Source organism: Emydura macquarii, unplaced genomic scaffold (genome assembly GCF_026122565.2).
Source record: "Emydura macquarii macquarii isolate MOO-44397 ecotype Brisbane River unplaced genomic scaffold, CSIRO-AGI_Emac_v2 contig_1876, whole genome shotgun sequence".
NCBI classification, from domain to species: domain Eukaryota; kingdom Metazoa; phylum Chordata; order Testudines; family Chelidae; genus Emydura; species Emydura macquarii.
In genome coordinates, this window is record NW_027132013.1 from 23,066,993 (window position 1) to 23,077,106 (window position 10,114).

Below are 10,114 nucleotides of genomic sequence, written 5' to 3' on the forward strand. Positions count from 1 at the left end.
AAGACAACCCGGAACTCCCCATCCTGCAGATTATGGACAACATACCCCAACAACGCCTGAAATTGCGAAAACCATTATAGACTGCATACGACCACCTCATGTCTCTGGATCTCACCAGGGAGTGGCAAAGACGGTTACTCACCTTGTAACTGTTGGTCTTCGAGATGTGTTGCTCATGTCCATTCCATTGTAGATGCGTGTGCGCCCCCAAGCACGGTTACCCGAATTTTTTCCCCCTTAGCAGTACCCACAGGGCCGGCCTCAGCACCCCTTGGAGTCTCACGCACATGCCATGGTACATTAGGCGCCGCCGGCCCTACACCCCCGCAGTTCCTTCTTGCTGTCAACTCCGACAGCGGGGACGGAGGGTGGCAGGTCATGGAATGGACATGAGCAACACATCTCGAAGAACAACAGTTACAAGGTGAGTAACCGTCCTTTCTTCTTCGAGTGCTTCCTTATGTCGATTCCATTGTAGGTGACTCACAAGAAATACCTCGGAGTGGGTTCAGAGTTCACAGACAAGCTAACTGTAGCACTACCCTGCTGAAACTGGCATCATCCCTTGCCTGCTGAATGATGGCATAGTGGGACATAAAGGTGTGCACCAACGACCATGTAGCGGCTTTGCATATGTCCTGAATAGGCACTTGCACCAGGAACACTGCAGAAGAGGCCTACACAGTAGTTGAGTGAGCTGTAACGGTTCCCGGAAGGGGAATCTTCGCCTGCTCATAGCAGAACCTAATGCAGGAGGTTATCCAAAAGGAGATCTGCTGCAAAGAGACAGGTAAGCCCTTCATCCTGTTGGCCACTGCCACGAACAGCTGCATGGGCTTACAGAATGGTTTTGTCCTCAATGTAAAAAGCCAGGGCTCTGTGCACTTCTAGCGTGTGCCACCTCTGTTCTTCCTTTGACACATGCAGCTTCGGGAAGAACATAGGCAGGAAGATGTCCCAATTCCATGCCAGTCAGGACACCACTTTGGGCAAAAAGGCCAGGTGGGGCCTCATCTGGTCCTTATCCCTATAAAAAACCATGTAAGGTGGCTCTGAGGTAAGTGCCCTCAGGGATCGATGTCTTGGGGGAGGAGGCTTCTGTGGTGACCTGACCCATGGAGAGGCATGACAGGGTTTTGGAGAGCGGTGCAGCCAGTGGGGGGAATCCCACTGGGGGCTTCCCGTTTGACATCAGTGCCTTTTTCACATACTCCATCCAGGGCAAAAGCGTAGGAGGCAAGGGCAGGGCCATCACGCCTCTTGCTGCTCAAAATGCCTCCGACATCGATTGCACTGTTCTCAGTTGTTAGTTGTCAGTGTTGGCTTCATCCTCAGTGTCACAGAGGTGGCCTTGAAATGACTTATGGACCTACAACTGCATCTATAGAATGTTTCTCTGTAGACGTCATCTGCACGCATAAGAATGGAATTACTACTGATTGACACGGAGGTAATAGCAATACCAGGCCTCAGTGATATTAAATGATGTTTGATGATGTGAAAAAGTGTGAGGCTGATTCGATCCTTACAGGTCATCTTCATACAAGAGAAGTCAGAATGTGATTTCAGGCAGGGAAGTCTATTTGAATTGTAGATTATGGGCTTGAATTCCTCTCTTACGTATGTTGGTTTTATACCATTGTATCTCCTGTGACTTCAGTGGAGATACTCCTTATTTATACCAGTGTGACAGGAGAATCACAGGCTGTAAGAAATGCTATTATAACTCATGCTTCAGTAATATAATGATTCTCTAATGCAAGTACTACAGGCCTCAAGAAGATGTCTCTGTGGGCCAAATTGTTTTCCTCAATTGCAGTAGTGAAGCCTCACTAACTTCAAAATTGCATAATTCAACAGACTATGAATATTTGCACAAGTAGATTTAGTTAGAAAAAGGAGAAAACTCTGAGCCAAATTCTCTGCTTGCAAAAATGGGTGCAGCTCTCTAACTTCAATGGAGTTTGGCCCATTTGTGCCAACAGAAAATTTGGCCCACTGGCAGTACAACAGTCCCAGGAAACTTTAATGATGTCCCACATAGACTTCATCAATAGGTGTATCTGAGGCTGGAAAATATTTAATGTATCAAATACTTCTCTCAGGTACACATTGTGCAACCCAATTTATAGTTTCAATGGAGCTGCACTGGCAGAACTAAGATCAGAATTTGGCACGCTACCTTTAAAACCACGCAACGAACTTCTGACCACAGCTGAAGCCAGCATCTGACCCATTATATTTGTAGGTATTTAAATGGCACAGAGGAACAGATGTTTTTCTGGGAGTTCAGTTCAGATCCTTCATATATTTGTGTCTCCCTCATCAAAATTTGCATTTTTTAATCTCAGTAACATATTACATCTCAGGCATACGCTACATGATCACTGAAGAGCTGTTACAACGCCTTCACAGCTCATATTAGTCAGTAATCAGGGCATTAATCTTTTTTTTTTTATTGTTCTGGGCATATTGCCCATAACTGGCCAAATTCTGCTTTCATTTACACTGCTGTTGATCCAGAGTAACTCGTATAAAATTGGTGAAGTTCATTGTTGTTTTATTCTAGATTTACACTAGTATAACTGAGTAGAATTAGGTCCAGTTGTGAAATGTGCTCCTCATTGTCACTTTATTTTACTAGAATGTGAAGAATAAAGAACAGGTATCCACAATGAAGAAATATATTTGGAAAGACTATTGCACACTATATTCTAATCTCAATACTCTAAAATCAGAGGTTCTCAAACCTTTTCACAGTGTAGTCTACATCTTAATAGGGCATTTCTCCCATGTACACCTCCCTCCCATGCACAAATGTGCAGATTACCTCCCCTCCCATTCATGTTTATATAATATCCTTGTGGAAACTACAGCAATTGCTTACATGGAGAAATAATACTAGGAAAATATTTATTTAATAGGCCAGCTCCTCAGCTGATGTCAATGGAGTGCTGCCTATTTACACCAGCTGAGAATTTGGCCCAAACTATTTTTAGCTTCTTTTAACAATTAGAGACAAGGAGAGACACCCCCATGTGACTGGCCAGCTTTCTGAAAACCTCCAGCAAGTGCTCAATGAACCACCAACACTCACAAGGCAGAACTACTGTTGGAAATGCATTAATCATCTGAACACAAGAGACACATCACAGCAGTCTACTGTCCAGTTCATTTAACAACAAGATAGCAATCAGAAACCACATCTTCTACATCAGCTAAGTGGGCAGTAACATGCTGTATTCAGTGTGTTAGTCATATCAGACTTAAAGAATTTTGTTTTCTTGAATGCTTTACAAGTTCACTCAAGGCTTTCAGCGCTATCAGTTTTGTTGTCTTTGGTGAAGTGCTTTGATCATCATTTAGCATCTTGTTTTGTATTTCCAACAGGATTTTCCATCTACAGACCAATCCCCCTCCCTGCACCTAATTCCTGTTCATTCATATGGCAGATTAGAGGGACTGACTGTTGCCAAAGATTGTAAAACACTAGACCAATCCCTTTTTAATCCCTATCCTAGCCATGCATGCTTAAATTAGCAGGTGCAACAAATTTCCAAAGGTCAAATATTTCTTACAGTTACTTCTCAGTTAGACAACAGAAGCTCACAAAAACAAACCCCAAACACATTTACATCGTTTTCATGTTACAGGTGGAAACATGCTAGTTATAACAATGTTTGGAAAGTTCTCAGAACAGTAGTCAGAGAAGCTCCCATGCTCCACCCAGGTGAGCAGCAATGGTGTTTGAATACACAGCCTCTCTGCAATTTCAATGGCACTGTGGACAGAGACAAAGAATATCCCATTCCTAAATCTACGTGGGCTGGGGAAATAGAACAGCTTATGAATCAATGTGTATCTGAAGACTGAGGATCGATGAAATAGGAGGAATCTGTGCCAAAGCAGAATCACACCCATTTTTTATGTTTTACCACTATAAATCTCAAAACCTAGAGTCATTATAGTCTTAATGCTCATTGACACCAAAGGCCCTTTTGCACTGACAGAGCAACTGTAACTGAGAATCAGCTCCATTAGTCTTTTCTGCTCTTTGATTGGATAACCGATTTTTTTTTTTTTAAACAGGACCATAATGAATGTTCACTAGCAAATAATGATCAATCCATGAATGTACATGTGGGTCTCAGATACTGTGACAATGAGTGTAACAGAAAAGCCTATTAAAAAAAAACTTCAGCAATGGATTTTTGTAACACTGGGGAATGGCGAATGCTAACAGTTGGCTGAAAATTCAAACTAAATGACTAGTGTGACTAACAGAAAAATGGAATTTAAGTAATTTATTCAGGAATATATTTGCAAGCATTTTTTTTTCTTTATTTGACCAGCTCAAGAGTTTACCCAGGCAAAACTGTGGTGGACTTCAGTAGGAGCTTTTATCGAGTAAGAACTGCAACACTTGCCTCTAAGAGTACACCAACAAAAAAAGAGGGTGGCGGCAGTGAATGGTTGATTTACATAAGGTTAATGGTTTATTCTGCAGATGTCTATCCACATCAATAAAACAGTCTAGTCTATCCCATCAAACCTGTGGCCCAAATTCTAACCTTAGTTACACTAGCCCAATTCTATCCAAGTCAACAGGACTGACATCAGTGGGGTTGCAATGAGCACAGGATCAGTGCCAATGTATATACAAAGATGTATATGAGACCATGGCTGTGCTGCATAGGCACCCTCACTAGACACAATGGCAAAGTACTGTTTCCAAAAAGGGGCCTACTCTGACCCAAGTACTACATAAAGGTTCAGCAGGAAGAGGGCGAAAGAATTACCCCAGCTTGCCTAAAACTGTAGGTGCAGCCATAAAAAGAAGAAAAAGATCATGAATGCTAAGTGAAGGGTTGAGGTTATTCCCCATTGGTGGGAATGACCCAGGCCTAAACAATTCTGATGAGATTTAGAAATAAATCAACGTTTTAAACAACTGGGTTTTAATTATTTCCCAAAGGGGAAAGTGTCCAGGTAGACAGGCCCCTAATCTGACCATCCCCATAGTACATTTTCTCTTTCCTCCTTATAATAAAAGGGCACATGCTTCCCCCTCTATGCCGCATATAGGAACACTGAGGAACAAAGGCATACACCGAGGAGAAAGTAATTTATGCAGCAGCAGTATCCTCACGACATAATTGCTTCTCCCCTCTCCACTGCCAGTATACAGTAGTTCCACAGACACACCTCAGGGGAGAACCATGCAACACTGCATGCTTCCCACCTCCAGGTGGCAGAATTGACATTGCAAAAGGCATCATAAGTGCAGCAGCCACTGCCTCTGCATGGCTTGAGCAGGCCTTAGAAGGGGAGAAAAGAGTCATGTTCTCATTACTGTGGGAGGTTTGGAGGTAAGAGGGAGCATGATCAGGTTTAAATTTGTAGACTGGATTCCTGTGGCACTCCCATTTCTGTAAGAATAGGCACAAGGGTGCCATTTCAGATTTAGGGGGCAGGGGGCAACTTTAACCGTGATGCCAGCGGTTACTTAGGCACCTCAAAATTCTAGGGTTTTTTCTGCAGATAATTTAGAAATTAGCTGACAGGAGCACTGTATCTAATTCCTATATATATAAAAAAATTAAACATTAAACCCACTCACCTCTAATACGAACATGTTTTGACATCTTATGTCAAGTCACTTAAGGGATACTGATTAGGTTTAAAATTGTAATGTATATTCTTACTTGGTTAAAAACTCCTCAGTACAACAATTGAAACAATAGTAGAAAAATCTAGATTACTTTCTATCATGCAGGCTACTTGCTTTTTGCCATTCACCATGCTTGGAATAGATCATTTAACTTTTGGAAGCATCCTTCTAGGGCAGGGGTGGGGAACCTCCGGCCTGTGGGCCGGATCCGGCCCGCGAAAGAATTTGATCCGGCCCGCGTCGGGCTTCGTAAGGCCCGCGAAAACATTCGCTCTGGCGTTTGCGGTGGCGTTCCGTGTGGGCGGGAAGTGCACGCCGCTGAAACCCTGCCGCCGTCTGCCCATTTTCGGCGGCGGGGGTAGTTCGGAGGCGGTTACTGGCCCACGGAACCCCGCGACTGCCGTGAAACTGCGCCGCCGAAAAGGCGGAAACGGCGGCGGCATTTCGGTGGCGGACACCGCCCCACACAGAACTGTGCCGCCGCCGAATTCATCCCCTGCCGCCGAATCCCCCCCCCGCCGCCAGGACCACCATCAGGCCCTTGACAGCAAAAAGGTTCCCCACCCCTGTTCTAGGGCAAGGCCCTGTGAGTTTGTACTGCACCTGCCTGGGATTATAGAGGGTTTTACCATACTACAAATAATAGATTAGAAACAGACTTTAAACAGGAATGAAACTGACACTTTTAAGTTACTTTCCCAATATTGCCAACCCCAAATAATCAAAAATCATGAGTCAGGCTCACCAAAAATCGTAAGATTGGCTTAAAATCATGAGATGATGCAAAAATAATAGATTTGGCGTTCTATATATTTGCCTTCTGCTTTTTGAGCCTTTAAGGTGCTCTGGGGGTCACATTTTGAAGCTTTCTCCACAGCCATGAGGGCTAGAAACTTACTTTTCCTTTAAGAATGAAGGCTGAAATCATCACATATCCACTTGACTCTAGGAGCTGGGGCTTTAAAGAAAATAATTATCATGAGACTCATAACAAAATCATGAGAGTTGACAAAACTGCTTTCACTTCTGTTTAAAGGTTAGTTACCTTCCAGAAGGCTCTTAAACACAACACTACAGTGACTGAATTGCAGTTCTCACAGGAGAATATTTAACACCAAGCACCAAGATAATTCCACATTTTAAAGTTGAGAAAAATATTGAGTCTTCTGGGGTATCAGGACCACTGCAGGCAGGCAAGGAAAATAGACACAGAAGCTCTGGGCAGCTCTTCCTCTTGAAAAAAAAGAGTTGAAGGGTCAAATCTTCCAGTCCTTAATCAGGTAATACTTCTATTGCCACCAGCATCTCCACTCATAGATCTCACATCTCCTGCTTTTCTCAATGTAACCTTGGCTCAGATTGGCTGTATGTCTTCTGAGTCCCCTGCATTCTCTCTTCAACACCCTTCCTCCACCCACAGAAGGATTCCTGTCTTTTCTACAAGCTCATCTAAGGACTTCCAGCTCCTTATTCAATCACCAATCCTTTCTTATCTTAATCACCTACCTCTGTTTGTGAACAAAATACTGACTCCCTGCCCCCTCTCCTTGCAGAACTCACATTCCCCATTCAGGTTATCTGGGGCTAGACGTGCACTGTGATTAAAACCTCCTGTACAAAACTCTGGTGGAACTCCTGCCCCCAAATGGTGACCCTGAATAGGCAGCCCAATCTTCCAACTGTTCTGCTCTGCCACCAGGGGGAATGCTACAGTGAAGCTACAGCCAAGCCAAAAACACAGTTACGGGGAGAGCCTGTGCTATTCTTCTGGCTCCAGCCAACAAGGGGGAACAGTTGGTTCAGTTTTGAAGACAGTCAGCCTTCCAAAAAGATGGCATAAATGGCAAAAATCAGAAATATTAGGCTAACGCATTACACACAGGGTCTTGCTGAGGGTGGCCTGGATCCCACTGTCACTGAAGTCAATAAGAGCAGGAACAAGCCAAATATATAAAGCCCCTAATAATCTAAGACTAGACTATTTGAGCAACCTGCAAAGCAATTGAGATTGGCTGGGATATCTCTGCTTCCAATCTCAAAGATCCACAGGGCTCCATTTGGGGCACACTCTTCTCTGATCAGGTACTCAGTGTATGAAAGGCCCTCCCTGAGTCGGCCCTCTTGAATCCCCCAGCTGCTGTCTTCAGAGCATGCTGTAAGCCTGTCTTAATACATCTGTGACCATTTTTACCCACCCTCTCTTGGCACCAGCTTTTCTTTGTCAGGAATCAGGGCCTGCAGCAGAACTAGAGTCTGTCCACAGGCAACCTAGTAGGCTGCCTAATTGGCTGCCTGGTTGGAACAGTCCGATTTGTGTTCCAGGAAGTGGGTGGGCATGAGCCTGTAGAATAGCACAGACTCTCCCCATAACTGTGGTTTTTGCTTGGGCTGTAGCTTCACTGTTGCATTCCCTCTGGTAGCAGAGCAGAACAGTTGGAAGGTGGGGCTGCCTATTCAGGGGCACCATTTGGGGGGAGAGGAGGCAGGAGCCCCACCAGAGTTTTGTACAGGAGGTTTGATCACGGTGCACATCTAGTGTGAGCCCACCCACTGCTAAAGATCCCTTTCCCAATCTAATAGGAGAAGTCACTGGACCTGGGACTCAACTGATTTTGGGGGACAACTAATGAAAAAACAGGAACGGGCGTGGGGGTCAAAGGGCCAAACGGAGGGAACCAGAAGGGGACACCGAGCAGAGAACCCCAGACAGTGCCCACTGCTCCCAGAAGGTGTCTAGGAGCCAGTGGACACTGACCAGAGGAACTCTGCCCGGATGCGTGAATGGACAGAGGAACTGAAATAGGCCCCACAGTCGCACAGCACCCCCTCAGCCATCCTCCTCTCCCTGGTGTTATAGATGGCCACTTTGGCCAGTGCTAGGAGGTTGACAAGGAGTTCCTGTGACTTTGTGGGGCCATGGATGAGGTATGTATAGAGGAACAGGTACAAGGAAAAGTGCAGCCAGATCCTCATCAGGATGTTCTGGAGGAGCCAGAACAGGGGCTCCAGCCGGGTGCATTCGAGGTAGACATGCGCCAGGGTGTCCCTCACACTGCAGAAGGGGCAGGTGTTAGGATGAGGGGTGAACCACCCCAAGTACACGCCCATGCTCACAGCTCCATGAAGGAGCCGCCAACTGATGTCCCTGGTGGGCTGCGGGGTCAGGATGGAATAGAGACTGGCCCACCGGGGAGCCTCGCCCTCCACAGGTGGTATTGGGTCCTGCCACTTGGTGTCTGAGCTGGAGACGAGGATGAGGAAATGGAGAGTGTGGAACAGGAGTGTGTACAGATGGTCCCTCGGCACGGTTCGGAAACAGACTAACTGCAAGTCTTGCAACTGGCTCAGTGCATGGGGAGTGGGCGGCCTGGGGGTCACGGAACCAGGGCCCAATGAAAAGCTCCGGAGGGCTAGGACTGAGGGAGGGGCGGGGAGCACCCTCTCACAGGACCCACTCAAGGTAAACCCAGGCAGCGGGGGGCAAGGTTGCCCTCACCTCCTGGAGTACACGCCAGGGGGTTCGAAGGGTGGAGAGCTCCATGTGTCAAGCCAGTGCCTGGGGAGCCGCCTTGTCTCCCCAGACATAGTCCAAGAGGTCTCCGATCCTGGTGACAACTGCCAGGACCAACCTCTGTCATGGTGAGGGGGTCTCCACCACCTGCACACGGAGTTGGAGGTTGTGTAGCAAAGGCTCTGTGAGGAGGTCCTCCCACTCGGCGGCTGCCCAGGACCTTGAGGCTGAGATCAGCCTCCAGGTCTGGTGGAGGCCCTGGTAGAAGACCGGCAGCTCAGAGAAGTCTCGCAGAAGACCTCTCGGATGGAGATAAAAGTGCTGCCGGTCGTATTGGAGTCCTCGGAGGTGGCAGAGGAAGGTGCGCGCCAAGTGGCTCCACGCAGATTACCTGCACTGTAAAGGACTCTCTGCAGGGCCTGGGGGGGCGGAAGGTATGGACCTGGCTGTAGAGGCAGCATAGGCCCTGCCCTCCTTCCTCCAGGGGGAGACTCAGGATCCAATGCAGTCCTGGCCAAAAGAACTCCAGAATTGTCTTCTGGAGGTAGGCCAGGAACCTCAGGGTCACGACTGCGGTGTTGAGCCGGTGCCAGAGCATGGACAGGACTAGGTGTTTGAGCACCAGTGCCCTCGCACAAAGGGAAAGGCACCAGAGCAGTCCTGTCCATCTCCGCAGCCTCTCAGACACCTGCCCTCCAAATCTTGTCAGTTCTCCGCCAGGGAGAGATGGGTGGCAGAAAGGTAAACGCCCAGCTAGAGCAGCAGACCTGCACTCCACTGGATGGCTTGAAGTGTGGGTGGGAGGGAGCTCGCCCACTACCCGGCCCCTACCATCAGTCCAGAGCTCTTGACCCAATTGACCCGGTAAACAGCCAGGCAGGCCTCCAACTGCTTCAGGCACCTGGGTCCCAGACCACGAGGAATATGTCGTC